The sequence below is a fragment of the Paramormyrops kingsleyae genome, chromosome 24 (genome assembly GCF_048594095.1).
Source record: "Paramormyrops kingsleyae isolate MSU_618 chromosome 24, PKINGS_0.4, whole genome shotgun sequence".
NCBI lineage: Eukaryota > Metazoa > Chordata > Actinopteri > Osteoglossiformes > Mormyridae > Paramormyrops > Paramormyrops kingsleyae.
The window spans coordinates 7702940-7718162 of NC_132820.1; the positions used below are offsets into that span (position 1 = coordinate 7702940).

Genomic DNA, 15223 nt, shown 5'->3' on the forward strand with positions numbered 1-15223 from the left:
CTGGCGACGCATCTCTGGCTCGGGGGTCTACGGGGCAGGGCCCTCAGGTGCCAAAAGACGGGAGGAGAATCTGCGGAGGTGTCCCACTCCTAACTTCATTACAGAAGCACCTTTAAAAAGCTGGTAAACTTGGAACCAATCCCACCCCCCCCTCCAAAGCACAGGAGGAGGATGGGAGGAGAACTTCAGAATTTCAGATAGCCTTCAAGCTGCCGCCCCCCCAGGACCACGAGATGGTGAAGTGGCTAACGTTAGCATCGACGGAGCACACCACAGGTGAACACGGATCACGCCGCTCAGGGCACACGCTCAGCCCACATCAGCCCACTTAGAGGTCTCTCCTACAGGGACGCGGGGCTGTTTAAGCCTCTCCGATCATCTCGGTACTTTATATCGGTGATTTGTGACCTCATCATTCTGTCAACGTGGAACGTAATAAAATATAATTTCAAGCATGTATATGTGGGTATATATAGTTACCCAGTGCTACATATCTGGGTTTAGGTTCTTAATCTGATTTGCAAGCCATAACATAGGGCATGGATACAGACACAGAATCTGTCAATGCCACACGACGACGATCACTTTCATTTTTATATAACACATCGGGTGATAATAAGTTCGCAAATTACCTCACGGGAAAATCTTCCGCCTTCTGTGTCAATCAACACCAAACATAACACAAAAACACAGGATTCATTCTAAGACTGAATCCAGAACCAAGGACCTCGAACCTGAGTTTAGAGCAAGGTCTTGATCAGTTACAGGGGTGCTGCTCGAGATTTCGGGCCCCAGAAAAGCATATGATATTCAGCCCCCAACCCAAACCAGTCTAAATATGTTCCAAATTTTTTAAGGCCTCAGAGGTGTCCTTAGAATCGTCCTACCATGCCCCCCCCCCCTTACGCCTCCCCGGATTAGGTATAAGCTGGTTCCTTAGTACCGTACACAGAACCAATGAGAAGTCCCCAGTTAAAAGCAAAGATGCTCTACAAACATGAGCAGACACTGACCTCTCATTCTTAACGAGAAACTGTATCTGTAATATATCCATATAGTGCAGTGTGTTCCAATCCAGTCCTCTGGGACTCACAGACTGTGAAGCAAAAAACATGGACTGTCTGGCAGGGAGCTCAGAAGGAGCAAAAACGCGGACCGGCTGTGAGTCCCCAGGGACCGGATTGGGAAACACTGGAATAGTAGTGTAATTGCAGGTTGCAGTCTGGCCTGTTTTATGTCTATCTACAGACTTGAGCCTCCATCACATATCCAGTAATTATGAGTCCCAGAGGGGCCTGGTAGATACAGATGTCCCAGTATCAGATGGATAATGCTTCTCATTAATGCTTCTACACCCACAAACAAACACCAAAACATTTTCCATTGGAAAAACACAGTGTTGGAAATTCACAAATCACTTTATAAAACTATTAAATATTTAATCTGCCCTGTGAGGAACTAATCAGATGGAACACAATGCCGAATATCGATTTCTTAATAGGTGCTATTGATGTCAGTGTTCAGGTCCCGCATGTGCATGTAGATAGAGGCATTTAAAGAAAGCTGTTAAATTAATTACATGCCACATATCTGTGCTAAACGAAGACTCTTCCGGGATCTCTATACAGCGTTAGAGAATTTTAAAAGGCAATTATTACTGAGATGTCATGAAACGTGGCGTACGCAACAGGAACAAGGAAACACGAGCAGGTACGATTTAGATCAACATCTATCAACAGAACATGTTTTGCCCCACCAAAACAGACAGGTGTGCAGGAAAAAAAAAAAAGACAGGACACTAATGACTAGATTCCGTCTAGCATCCCTAGCTGACAGCAATGTGTAAATAATAAGAAATAAATTAAATAAATAAAATGACCAAGCGAAAAGTACGTCTAAAATGACGTGGAAGTGTCGATACTTGCCTAAAGGGTTCACCTGACCTACAATAGCAGTAGCTAAATATGCCTGGATAGTCCATAAGAAAGCGCGTTCCACCTTTTCTCTTAGACGTATCTGGGACTTCTGATCGAGTCTTATATATGAAGAATCCTCTGAGATTCGCATGTTATTGTTTAAAAAGTCTACACGGTATAGATGATCACAAAACCTAACCGAATTTAAAACCTGCAATTACTTTCTAATCGCTGGTCAAAAAAACAGCGGGGTGCCCTGAGTGACCCCCAATCTCACAGGGGACTACCTAAAAAGTCGGGGGAAAAAACATAAACGGCTATGATTTATTTTTGGTGTTATTACAATGAAGCTCTAAAAAGTTTAAAATCTGATTAAAATAAAGAGTTCGGTCCCCCGTAATTTGGGATACACCTGTTTGGAAATAGGGAGGAGAAAATAGCGGCAGCGAGGGAGGGGCCCCGGCAGGGGGGCTCGTGACGCCGGTGCGTCTGAGTCCCCTAACAAAGCCGCCCAAATAACACGCTCAGCAATAAAGGACATCACTACAAATCAAAAGATGTTTTCAAAACATAAAACAACGAAGTCTTTCATTCAAAATAAACACCTTAAACATATATCTCTCTTAACGTGCAAGATGTTAATGCAACAAATAGCTTTGTTCGCCACTTCAGGAATAAGGGGAGGGATAAAGGGGAGTGGATATGTTAAAATATAGGAAATATTTAATACCCCCCCTTTGTTGTAGGACTGGCATGGCCAGCGTCTACCACTCCTTCGACAAAGTGCCACGGAGAACCACCAGAATTTAATGTAAATCCAATCTGATCGCTTTTCTGGGCATGACAGAATTCAGATCAATGCCAGAATAGCCGAAACTCAGAATAGCCGAAAGTCATCCCTACTGATAAAGCAAAAACGGTATAAATACAAGCATTATATAGCCTACTACAGATCTCTCACTCAAATAAAATCCTTTATTTTCGACCAAAAAGACGAGTGCTTAATTATCTGCACAGATTATTAGGAAATATGTATGTCTGCTTGTTTGCCCGTGCTATGCTAACCTGTGTGCACAGAAAAATACAATTCATCGCTGACAGATTACTTACAGAGAAAGGGAATTCGGATTTAATTAGATTGCTTTTTCATCGAGTTGCAAAACTGCCTGCATTGTTTTTAATCCGAAGGCGACGACAGCGTCAGACCGGCTGGGCATTTCGGGCTGCATCGTGAGGCGCAAAAGCCACTAAGACAAAATGTACCGGACCCCGAAACGCCTGTGCAAAATCGCAGGGGTGCCCAGCTTTCTCGATTTAATCTAAATGTACACAGAAGCGGACAGGTAGCGAGAGGGGAAAAGGGGAGCACGGGAAAATGTGTTTTTAGTGATGCACTCGACAAGGAGAACGAGGATATAGAAAATGCAATATTACACATTCAGCCCAGACGCCAGCAAGCGGAGCTCCTTCCTGAAACGCACCGTATCAAACACATTTTTTCCAGATGCACCAGGATCGGTTGCATTAAAGTCTCCTCGTTTTGCAAAGGAAATGAATAAAATTTATTTTAAGAAATAAATCTTACCAGGTATTGTCGATCTTTTCCCGCTAGCTGATAACCCAAAAGATGAAGGATTGTAAATGTGCGCAGCCTATATGTTATTTCTTGGGTGACCTGACTAGATATTGAAACACATAGCCGGGTGATGTAATTTTGAAAGGAGCCCCCGCTAAGCGTTATTTCCCATTAAATCCGTAGGGTTGCCGCCGTCTTTTTCGCGCTGCCCATGCAGCACCGCCCGTCACGAAACATTTATAAATCCAAGAAGCTAAAGAAAACCCGGCAAAGCGATGCAAAAGCACGGAAAAGAAAGAGCGGGGCCGCGTCGAAGCGGAGGGTGGCGGCTGCGCTGCTTGCCCGCTCCTGTCCTCCGCCGTTGTCCCTATCTGCCGTTCAACTGGGAGAAGAAAGAATGAATGGCAGTGGGGGGGGGGGGTTCAATCACACACTGGGGCCGCGGTGAAACATGGAGCGCTCCCGACACATCGTGTTAAAAGCATTATGCAGGTGTAAGTGGGAGTCCCGATTCATACTGGCCGACCTATCGTCTCTTTCCTTCTCACGCATCTGTTTTTTTCTCCCTTTCATCGGCAAACGTTTGTTTCTCTCCAGTATAGCAGAGATGAGACACATCCTTTGACTGGCGGATGGATATTACCGCCCGGGAGCAGAGAGGTACCCAGGTGCACAGGAACCCAAGTGATGTGTTGGGGTTTTTTTGGGGGTGGGGGTCCGGCCTCAAGTGCTTAATAACAAACTTGTTTATTGCGCTTGTACTCCTTCAGGTTGTGTTGGTGGAAAGTTTTCAGGAGCATGAAACAGAAACAGGACACCATTTCACCGATGAAAAAGTCCTAGTGTTCCTCACGCGAAACAGTGAAATGAAGCGCAACAAATCTAATATCACTTACGAGGCCCCTTAGAATAATTAACTGCATTCAGATTTAAATTTGGTTTATTTCTCTGGAAAAATTCCTCGTCGTGTGTGGGCAACTTGCCATTTAAAAATAAACAAACAAAAAAAGCCCATTTGTGCTAGATAAATCAACAGGCTCTGTACTTTTGGATTCACAGGTGAGTGAATATTGTTCATCGTGTTGTCCTGGTCTGCCCAAAATTCTTGCTGTGTCACATTCCCTGCATGCTGTTGGTTCTGCTTTCTCTGCAAAAATATAAAGTGACATTTAAAAAGGACATTTTGCAGACACACAACAGTTTTGAAAACGATTCTCAAGTTTCACCATTCTACATTTTCAGTCTCGTTTTTATTTGTGGTTCTAATTTCTTCACAAACAAATACCGTAACCATTCCCTAAGGGATGATAAACTACATAGCAATATGGGTTTTTTTTCCACATATCAGTTGGTCAACATTACTAATAAACATACTGCTAGATCAACACAATGACCCAAATGAATTTATCTGGTTGTTCTGAGGAGTACCAATTAATCTGTCCCAAAGCTACTGGGAAGTCCTACTGGGATAGCAGTACCTCCCAGGGTGTATGACATCTACTAGTGACCCTAGGTAACCATTAAGAGGACAGTAACTGGGCAATGGTGTTATGGTGAGCTGAGTGCTTCATATGACAGTGGTGAACCCTACTGGTGACATAGGCGGCTGTCTAGGCATCATCTTCTAATGGGGCACAAACTTAGCAGAGTGTCCCCTCTAACATTCACATATCGCCCCCCCCACCCAACGCTGGGTCCTGCACTCTAGGGCGCCCCCCTGCCCCTGTTGATCTTGACCTTTATTTTTTAATTCGGCTGATGGATCCACTGGTGTGGTACCGCCCCCCCACCCCCAAATCAGTGAATTTTCCCAACAGCACTCCCGCCCCCACCCTGATCAGTATGTGTTACTGCTGGCACCCTGCCCTCTGATTAGCATATTATTGATGTTCCACCATTTTTAATTCTAAGTTCTAAGTTCCCCTTCAGCTCCAAAAATATTTCAAAATGCCCTCTACCCATGTCAGCCTAGGGCCCCTGAAGTTAATCCACCCCTTTGCCCCCCCCCCTTCGGGGGCCTAGATAGTCCATCTTAAGGAAGCACGTTCCACCTTTTGGCTTAGACATATCTGGGAGTTTTGATCAAGTCTTACATGTAAGGAGCCCTCTGAGATCGTCATATATATATTGCATAGGCTGCACGCAGGTAATGACCAGCATTGCTTATAGACATGACACCTTATGATCCAAGAAGAGAGCAGCAGGCTGGATGTCTTCCTACAAACACACATGGGCCCGTTTTCCTCATGGCATGATGTCTGTCCCCTGCAGAGAAGGTCTCACAGGGGCTTTGAGTGTAATGCCAGGTCAGTCCACAGCCCTGATAACTGCCTACTGTAAGGAGTCCCACACGCTACACAGTTATGCACTGGATCGTCAGTTTAGAGACGAGGATGGATTAGGCATTAGGAAAGAGACTGAAATACGTAGTGGAGACTAATTTGCATCTTCCATTAATGATCATTTGAATTGTTTCAATTGTTTCTTCTGCTTGGCATGAACTGGATGGTTCGGTTTTTGTACGTAAAACAGTCAAGTATCGAAGATATGCAATTATGATAACGTTTTTAGATTTGCATAAACTGCGTGCTTTGATTTGATGCATGGACTGAAAAAAGGCCAATGAAAAAGTTACATTTGTTTAAATTTGCTAGTCAAAATCTTTTATAACAGTATAACAGTTAAAATACTAGCAGCTGGTTTAAAGTTTTTTTTTATATACAAAACAAATGATATTGTTACCAGTTCCTGCTGATTTTCCCCCTCATTTAAACTTCCACTAAGTGTGGAAGCAGTAGCCCAAATCGCATTCAGCAACCTGATTTCATGACATAAATATTAAGGATTTCTTTTGCTTGCGTTTTCTTCTTTCCGTTATCTCGTTAGGCCCTACTGCGCGTTTATTTGGTTAAATGTGGGAAGCAGAGACCGCCAAATTTCCACTTTTGTTCAAAATCTGGGGATCTAGAAACAGACTACATGCCGAACGATCTGATTTAGTAATCGTTACAAAATCTAGAATTGCACTTGGTTTAGGGATCTTGTTCAAATTTACAAAAAATAAGTACAATGGGCATAGATTGATAACGAAACTTCAAGACAATGGCGGTAATAACAAATATCTGGTTATAACTGATATTGGTTACTGTGAAAAAAATGTAGACCTATGAAACCTATTATTCCAGGAGCAATTAAGTGCATGAATGTGTACAGCTCACCAGCTTTGGGGAATTCATTCTTTCATCTTTCTCTCTCTCGCTGTCTTTTTAACCAGATATATGTTCCCTTACGCGATTTTATCATTGAAATAATGGTTAAAATTAACAATAAATATGCACCAATCTTGCATTTCTATAATCAGGCTACTTTAATTTATACACGAGTAAAGCTTTAAAAATAGTTAACCCCATCCTGGTATCTGGTTTTAACTTTATTTGTTGAGGGAGAAGCCGATGCGGTTCGTATGGAGAAACTAGGGGAAAGAACCGAAGCTTTATTCAAGGTATATTTCCACGTTTCAGGAACAACGGAAGATGACGTACAGTACATAAGCAAAGGAGAGAAAACAAACGTCAGAGATTATGGTTGGAGGTGGGGGGACCAGCGTTACTCACGGAACCAGTGATCGGGTCGGATATACACGCCGTTCCCGTCCTGGCTTGTTAAAGACAGAGATACATGTTTATATAAATAACCAGCGGGAACATGGATCAAGTAGGAGAGTGACGTAGACCCATGTGGCCAGTAAGTGACCCTCTCTGGAGGGACAGCGCGCTTCTACCCATCGCAATATCATGTGGTGGTGTAACTTATATAATATAAAAATATTTTGAGGAGACGTAAACACTGTTTGTTCACACAGTGATCTGTTGAAAAATGTTTCAAAGCATTCTGAAATATTATTATTATTAGTGTCAATAATAATAGTCTAGAAAATTGGGATTTTCTAAGCGACATGCCTATTTACCCCCGGCTGGAAGGTGAGGCGTCGCAGCACCGCAAATGTCGCGATCCCGTTTTTGCCCCATAGAACATTCACCCTTGTGCTCGCGATAAGGAAGCAGATGGCGCGCTCCCGCGGAGCTGTACCCGCCAGGGACACGTGGCCGCAGGACGGGCTCTGACGCCTTGCCCCCACATTGAAGGCGAAGGCTCCCTCGTCTGTTTACTTGTTGATCGTGAACCAGAAGAGCACCTTATACCTTTAAATAATAGTATAAAATCTAGTTTTATCGGTATATCTCATTATTTATGATGCATTTTTTAAGTTTTCATGTATACCAGCATTTTTTAAGCACGGAAGCAGTTTATCGCTATATTCACCCGCAACTAGTTGGCAACGAAATTCAGTGTCTTAATTACTATGTGATAAAACAGACCAGGCTTCCTCCTCAGTCTTCAGAAGTCTCCCCCCCCTCTCCCGGAAGTGGATGACGGGGTGCACCCTGGGACAAATTAAGTCCTTCTTTATTCTCCTGCTACTCCACGTTTTATAGCAGTAAACAAATAGAGCTTTTGCTGGATGTTTGATAACCCCAAAAAAAAATACAGCACAGCACAATGAGCAGACAGACATCAACCCCGCCCCCCCCAGAATGGTTGTCCACAATCCTGTAGGACACAGAAAGCGCTGAATGTGGGTTATGGCATCCAGAGCCTGGCCTGCACAGTGCTTACATAGGCTTGCTTTCTGCAGATTGAAGCGATTTCAAGTAAACCCCCTTCAGTCCACTGGTTATATGGACATGAGCGGTGTTGGGGGGGGGGGGGGTTTGAATTGGCTGGGGAGGGAGCCATGAAAGCTGCCCAGGACAGTGGGATGCAGCTGGACCAGATGCCTATTATTTCCAGTCACGCTCATCGTGTTTTCATTCAGCCGACATTTGGAAATACTGCCTGTTATTTAGTTTCCCGTCTACTGCAGTCATTACGGTTTTTGTTTTTTGCTTGACCACACAGTGCTCTCACGCCCAGTCTCTCCTCTCTCCACCCCATGAGAGATTTCTTGCCAGAAACACAGTTTTTTTTTATTTATTAGTAGTTCCTGCATATCTGTGCTTCTCCGCCATAGGCCGTGTGCGCTCTGTGCTTGCGAGCGGTAATGAGCGCGGTCGCAGCAGATCTGACAGCAGATCTGACAGCAGATCCAATGCATCCATTCCTGGGCCCCAGGCTCTCAAGCACGGAGCAGGAACGTCGCAGAGAGACGGAAGATCAAACGGGACTGTGCGGCCCTGACGGAACATTCCGGAGTGAGGCTTCGCTCTAATTACAACCTCCCCGCTCATCATTCCCAAGGTCAGCTTGCTCGGTGTGTGGAATCCGGGCTTCATTAGGCAATTTACGAGAGCAAACATCCAATCTTAGAGCATCTTCAGATTAAAAAAGAAAAAAAAGCAATTCCCCTTTTAGGCATGGAGAGAACTGCCGGCCGTGATAGAGCGCCACATTTGGTTACTGGCATTCCTGGCTGTAATTTTTGTCATCTGAGGTTTATGATTCATATCTCATAATAAAGAACCAACTAAGCATATTTTTCAATAAGTTTTTCTTTTCTTTACACGAATGAACAACAGAAACAGCTCACTGTCATTATGAGCGAATAAGCACTTTCCTGCAGCGTTTTATCAGCTAATGCTGAAATATTTGCTTTTTGTAACTGTTTAAAGCACATACACACACACACACACACACACACACTTGTTTGTAATTATAACTTTGTGGGGACTCTCTATTAATTTCTACGGGGAAAACTCTCATCCCAACATGATGACCTTAACCCCTGCCCACCCCTAACTGTAACCATATATTACCAAACAAAATACAAATCTTTTGGAATTTCTAGTTTTTCAATTGTATTCAGTATTCACATGTCTTTGTGGAGACCTGTGGCCTGTACTACGAAGCGGGGTTACTGGCTTATCGGGGTAACTTGTCGGATTTAAGGTAGTCTGGGCAAAATGTAAGTGAACGAATATGAAGTCCATTTAAACTGCGGTACCCTAAATCCGACAAGTTACCCCAATAAGCCAGTAACCCCGCTTCATAGTACAGGCCACTGAACAATGGTCCCCACAACTTCAAAATGAGAGGTTTTTAATCACATTACGTGGGTCATCTGGTCCCCACAATGTAATATAAACATAATTCACACACATACACACACACACACACACACTTCTGAAACCCTCACCTTTTTTCCCTGCATTTCAAATGAAAGATAAAAGAGATTAGTGTTTGTCACACAGAGGAAAGAAAATGTTGGGATAATCCTTCAATTGTAGCAAATTTGGCTGGAAAAATCCTTTATACGACTATGAGCATTCTGTACTTTGATCACAGGGGAACTAAGCCCAAATTCTAGAATATGTGGCAAGTGGAGTAAAAATCAGCCAGTGTTCAATGGGTTATTCTTCTTTGGCCTGTGTGACCTACTAAAGGAAATTTATATCACTCCGACAGATTTTTTTTCTACTCTTCTCTCTGGGACCGACTATTTCTGGTGTCTTTTTTTTTTGTTCATTTCCCCCCCTCCCTCGCTCACTCTCTTTTTTTTCTAAACAAGTTGCCGAAGGTCACCTTCCTGTTCCACTTTTAACTTGACAATAATTAGATAGAATGAAACCAGGACAGGAGAAAAAGGAGAGACGGGTCGCGTCGGACCCCAGTGGGGGAAAGAAAAAGCACACAGTGTAAGTGTGAGGTGTTATTGTGTAAAATCTGCCATGTACACAAACGTGACAGAGAGAAAACACCCTCTGGCACGTCTCTAAGGTCTGAAACTGCTGCCTCAAAAGAAGTCGAGGCTAATGCCTAGGAGCAATATGGCTGCGGAGACGCTAGTCCATGGTGGGTTGTGGGGCTTTGCGGGTTAGGATTTTGTGCCTGAGCACAGAAGGTTGTTGGCTCGAATCCCATCGATGTGCAGAATGAGCAAGGCCCGTAACCACAGATTTTCCAGGGACTGGCTGACTCTGCTTTACTGCCAGAGAGCATCTCAGCAGGCCTGGGGATTGGTGCGAGAAAGTCACCCAAAATCCAGTCCAGGGATGCTGTCCTCCTCGTTTTCCTCCAGCTTCCTCTCCCTGAAATCCCTTTTTGGGTCGCCCATCTCTGCTGCATCACTGAAGAGATTTCCAGTTGTGACTGGTATGCCCCGCCAGTGGGTTTCAGATGCTACAAGTTGGAATGCATTCCTCACCAGTAAGTCCACCAGTCAAGATCTTGGTTTCTAACTTAAGCCACTCGCTCAGGTCGGAGCTCACAACCCAATTTGAAACCCGTCATACTGGAATATTCACTAGCATTCAGATTTATAGCTACGGGATTTGGCTAACGCACTTACAGCATTCCGCAAAGAAAGTGAAATATTAAAGCACGATAACATTATTCAAGTTGTGCTTCAACGACAGTGACAGTTTGTGCCCTAAATGGAGAAAGAGCAAGAAAATGTGATCTAGACTTCTGCTCAACTTAGCCAGATAAAGTATGTCAATCAGGTGCTGGACAGCCATCTGATTTAAATCCCTGTTTTGTGGCTTTTATAATGTGAGATGAATGACAGCAAAAGTATAGATATATGGTATTATACCAGAATTTCACACTATGAGTCTTACATTTCTGTTTTTAAAAGGTACTGGGGGCAGAAGAGGAATGAGTGGACTTCTTGCACCCTAGTTGGAGTTGACATCTCTGCTAGTGCTTAAATTATACCCACATGGAGTTAACAGGAGGAAGAATCCTTCAAAAAAATGACCACACACTGACACTGTGAGCAGAGTTGATCATCTCCATGGTCAGTGGGTCTTTGTGGCTGCTTTTGGGAAACGGTGATCGCGTCAATCATGCCATAAACTCAAAGAATATCCAAAAGTTGCTTGTTTCTGAATACAGTCGCTCCGAGATATGAGTTCTTAGGATTTTTTTTGTCGTAGTGTGATCTTTTTCATAATTAGAAAGAGTACACTCTGGCATAATGATAAAAGTACAGTATAGTGAATATATAAACCAGTAACGTAGATATTTATTGTCATTATCAAGCATTATAATCTTATGGGGCCACCGTTGTACATGTGGTCCGTCGTTGACCATTATAAGGTGCATAACTGCACAGTTTCTGAAAGAATCATACTGTATATGGGAAACATCAGTGAAAGTTCTGGAATTTGATTTTAGCAGAAGTTTTTATCTAAAGTGACAAACATTTTGAGAACTCAGGCTCAGACAGTCCGTGGAACCATTGGGGGTTAAGGGCCTCGCTCAGGGGCCCAAAGATGAAACCACTCTGCGGAATCTGGGATGTGAACTGACAACCTTCTGATAACAGGCACACCACCCTAACCTACTGTGCCACACAACACCCTTGGCTAAAACATTGTGGCCCCTTTTAATATATACACTAACAACTAATTACTCCATATAGAAAACAGACAGAACTTAAAGGGCACATACAATTCGTGTGTTTGGCATGGATGTCAACACTACATAATTCATGAGAAGGAAAATTTGTGCAAATGTTTTATGAAATGACCCACATACACTCATGTTTTACAAACCCTCACTGCAAATCAGGGCATAGCGATTCGGCCTGCATCGTCGAGAAGTGGGAACATGATCACCTTGCATTCCAGAAGCCTCCAAAATTGCCCTGGTTTGTCAACTTAACTGTTCCCTTTTAACTCAGGTGTTACGAAGTTAGAAATATAACTTCCGGAATTTTCTTTTTTTAAATATATTGTAGACGTGAACCAACAACCTTCTGGTTTCGTGGCCTGTATATGTTCGCCACACTTAACAATGATATATGCATTCATCCATTATCTATAGCTTGTCTGCTACATGGTCAGGGTGAGCGTGAAGGAATTCCCAGGATGCAGAGGCAGGATACATGCTGGAGTGAATGTCAGTCAACAACACGGCACACATACTCACCCACAAAAATCACACATTTGGACTGTGGGAGGAAACTGGCAAATTCCACTCATGCAGAGCCAGGGATGGGATTTGAACCCACAACCCTCTGAGGCTACCACACGGATAGATCTTCAGAATAATTGGATGGGAAATATTACATATTTTATAAATATAATTTGGTATGCATAAGAGGAGTATGAATATGCACTGCATGTTATGGGTTCTCGTATGAACGATTTGTGAGTGTGGCAGGGTTATAGCATACTCCCACAGTGTAATTTGTGTATTAATAGTCTGACTGTCGCAGCCTTGCCCTACATCTGCGGCACCCCTGGGCCGTGTGGAGAGCGATCCACCTGCCTTCTCGTTAGCGAGCCTTACTAATTATATCGTAACGACGTGCAGAGCCAGCCAGACTTTAATGAGTACATCGCTTCAGCAAAATACAAAGTTCGTTCGACTTGTTTAATGGCCAATAAGTCGAATAATCAAGTAACCATACAGGGACGCAGTCGGATGGAATCATCCAGGATCCAGGTTCGCCCAGCTGTTATATAAATAGCCTTTCGTTGTTTTTGGTGTGTCGGCAGAGTTGAATGTAAGCGAGCTGAAAGGGGCAGAAGCTCGAGATGAATCACTTGTTGCTACGCAACTATAGTCTCATCGTCATTTTCGAGCTCGCGAACGGTTTGAAGATCGAGCTCTGTGTTATCTATGCTTAGCCTTCCTAATGCATTTCCGTCCCATAGGGGTTACTAAAGTGATGCTGCGTGACCTGATATATCATCATGGCGAGTCTTAACCGAGAGGGAGGATCTCCAGGGCTGGCAACAGTTAATTAGCGAGGCATGGTTAGGGACAAATTATCACTGTTGTGCACAGAAACGCTTCTTCAACCCATAATAACAACCACGTTCAACTAAATTGGACAGCTGCTGCTGCAGGGGGACCAAAATATGTAGCTGAATAACTGTAGCTGTTGCTAATACATTAACCCATCGTTTTTGGTGAAAAAGGGTTGCCAGGTCTCACGTATTCAGAATCTTACGCTCACGCAAGAAATCTTACGGCAAATGTATATTATTTCTTTATAAACCTATAATTAGCCACATCAAACCCGTTGGAGGATTTTGCAAACACATCAGACTCTTTACGAAGCAATAAAACCGTTATATACATGCAAATGCGTGTGTAGACTTGCATGGAATTGAAAATTTCACTCCAGCCAGCTGACCAAAGTTGCCAAACCTGGTATTAGAGTAAATTCATTTTAAAGAATCGTTACTTTAAAAGGAAGGGGTGTCGGTCCAGTGCTTGCGCCTTCCTCTATAAAACCAGATGTCTTGTATAGCAATATAAGCCTGTGGTTTACTCGAAGAAGTGTCGATTCAAGCCAACTCAGGCCCCAGCAAACCTGGCTGCCAAATTACAAACTAAACATACATTGGTTCAGCAATCTGGTGTCTCAAAAGTGCCTCTAGTGTGCGACTGTGTGTCACCGTGCATATTTACCTGCCCTGTGCCGGCTGGAATAGACACCATATTCTCCACCACCCTGTACTGGAGAAGCTGGAAGAAACAGGGATGATTTTACACTTATTAAGAGCATTGATTTAAGTCATGTGTAAGTGTCCTCACTTCATCACTATCACCAAGACCGCAATTATAAATTTAAGTCTCCTCCACATTGCGTTTATTAAGCGTTCAAGTGTGCACGCTAATGAAAGTGCTAAGCGGTAGCGCCCTCTAGTGCATGAATCGATATTTCCCATTGCTGCCCAGCGTCCTACACTGAGGTGCACGTGTTTGTTCCAGTTTCAGAGGGATATATTTGGGTCTTCTTCCATTTGCAAGAATAAGCCCCCACTGGGATGTGCTATACAGGATTTTATTGCAAAGATGCATATGATTACATAATACCAAAAAGGAGTTCCATAAAGATAGCTTCCGAGCCATTTTCAAATAAACAGTTGCTCTTTTAATCAGATCGTTAACACGGATGTTTATGAATGTAAAATATGCTGTATATACTCCCTTGTGTATCGAATTAAGTGTAGATCTGCATAAAGCAGTCAGATCTGGGTTAATTTAAGGTAATTCCGCCAACCACCAAACGCTATATGCCATTTCCACTGGGAATTTGCTGGAAAACATGCAGTGTTACCTGTGTTAATGGCGAACGGCGTCCGGCCTGATGAATGGTCCCATTATCTGAATGCGGGTCATCATCGCAGAAACGTCAGAAATGATTCAGTATTATTCACAAAACACGAAATAGAAATAAACTCTATATTAAATCTCAGCACAAATAAATGGGAAACTGATTGGATTTGCAAACATGCCACACTGCTGAATCAAACATTTTGCTTATTAATACTACTGTTATTATAACGGGGAGACTGTGATTCCCTACGGATTCTGTATTCGTGCACATAATTACAGTATACATACTGCGCCAATGCACCAGTGTGGCTCCTTGTAATTCTAGACAAGTACACGAACATTCATTCCCATATTTACCGAGGTCTCTAGGAGGATTTTTAGACTCCCTGAAGCTATTGTCAAAAACAACGACGCACGCAGCAGCGGCTGCTGCATTTACACAGCAACGGAGGGAAAGGGCATAACAGGTATTCTACTCAGAAATTCGCTCGGGAGTTTGCTTTGTACCGTAATAACTTTGTACGTGAATACCTGAACTTTGTTCTGGTGTCATGCGGGTTAGCGGTGTTAACATGACACCGACAGTGTTAATTCCGCGTGGACAAGCTGTAGGGTACGGCAACCAGTCTTAGGCTGATCGAAGGATTTCCCTGGA

The 15223-nt window shown here is 43.4% G+C and overlaps 1 protein-coding gene and 1 long non-coding RNA gene across 7 annotated transcripts in view; both read right to left on the reverse strand.

Annotated features, from left to right (window-relative positions):
• The window catches only part of LOC111839545 (spectrin beta chain, non-erythrocytic 1-like), a 64586-nt gene extending 60447 nt beyond the window's left edge, over positions 1-4139 (reverse strand). Inside the window, exon 1 of one of the 6 annotated variants that reach the window (XM_023803554.2) lies at positions 4019-4139. The gene's annotated coding sequence lies outside the window, so the exon portion shown is untranslated. Of the gene's footprint in view, positions 1-1925; positions 2060-3026; positions 3172-3501; positions 3992-4018 lie in introns of those variants that run through there. The other 5 variants (XM_023803559.2, XM_023803551.2, XM_023803556.2 and 2 more) reach the window with 5 other exon arrangements.
• A 319-nt stretch (positions 4140-4458) lies between these two features.
• LOC140582451 (uncharacterized) lies at positions 4459-15199 on the reverse strand. The gene is made up of 4 exons (XR_011985420.1): positions 14926-15199; positions 14570-14616; positions 13918-13974; positions 4459-4639 (listed from the first exon to the last, which is right to left on the reverse strand). It is a non-coding gene; the product is annotated as an uncharacterized lncRNA (long non-coding RNA).
• Positions 15200-15223: the final 24 nt, after the last annotated feature.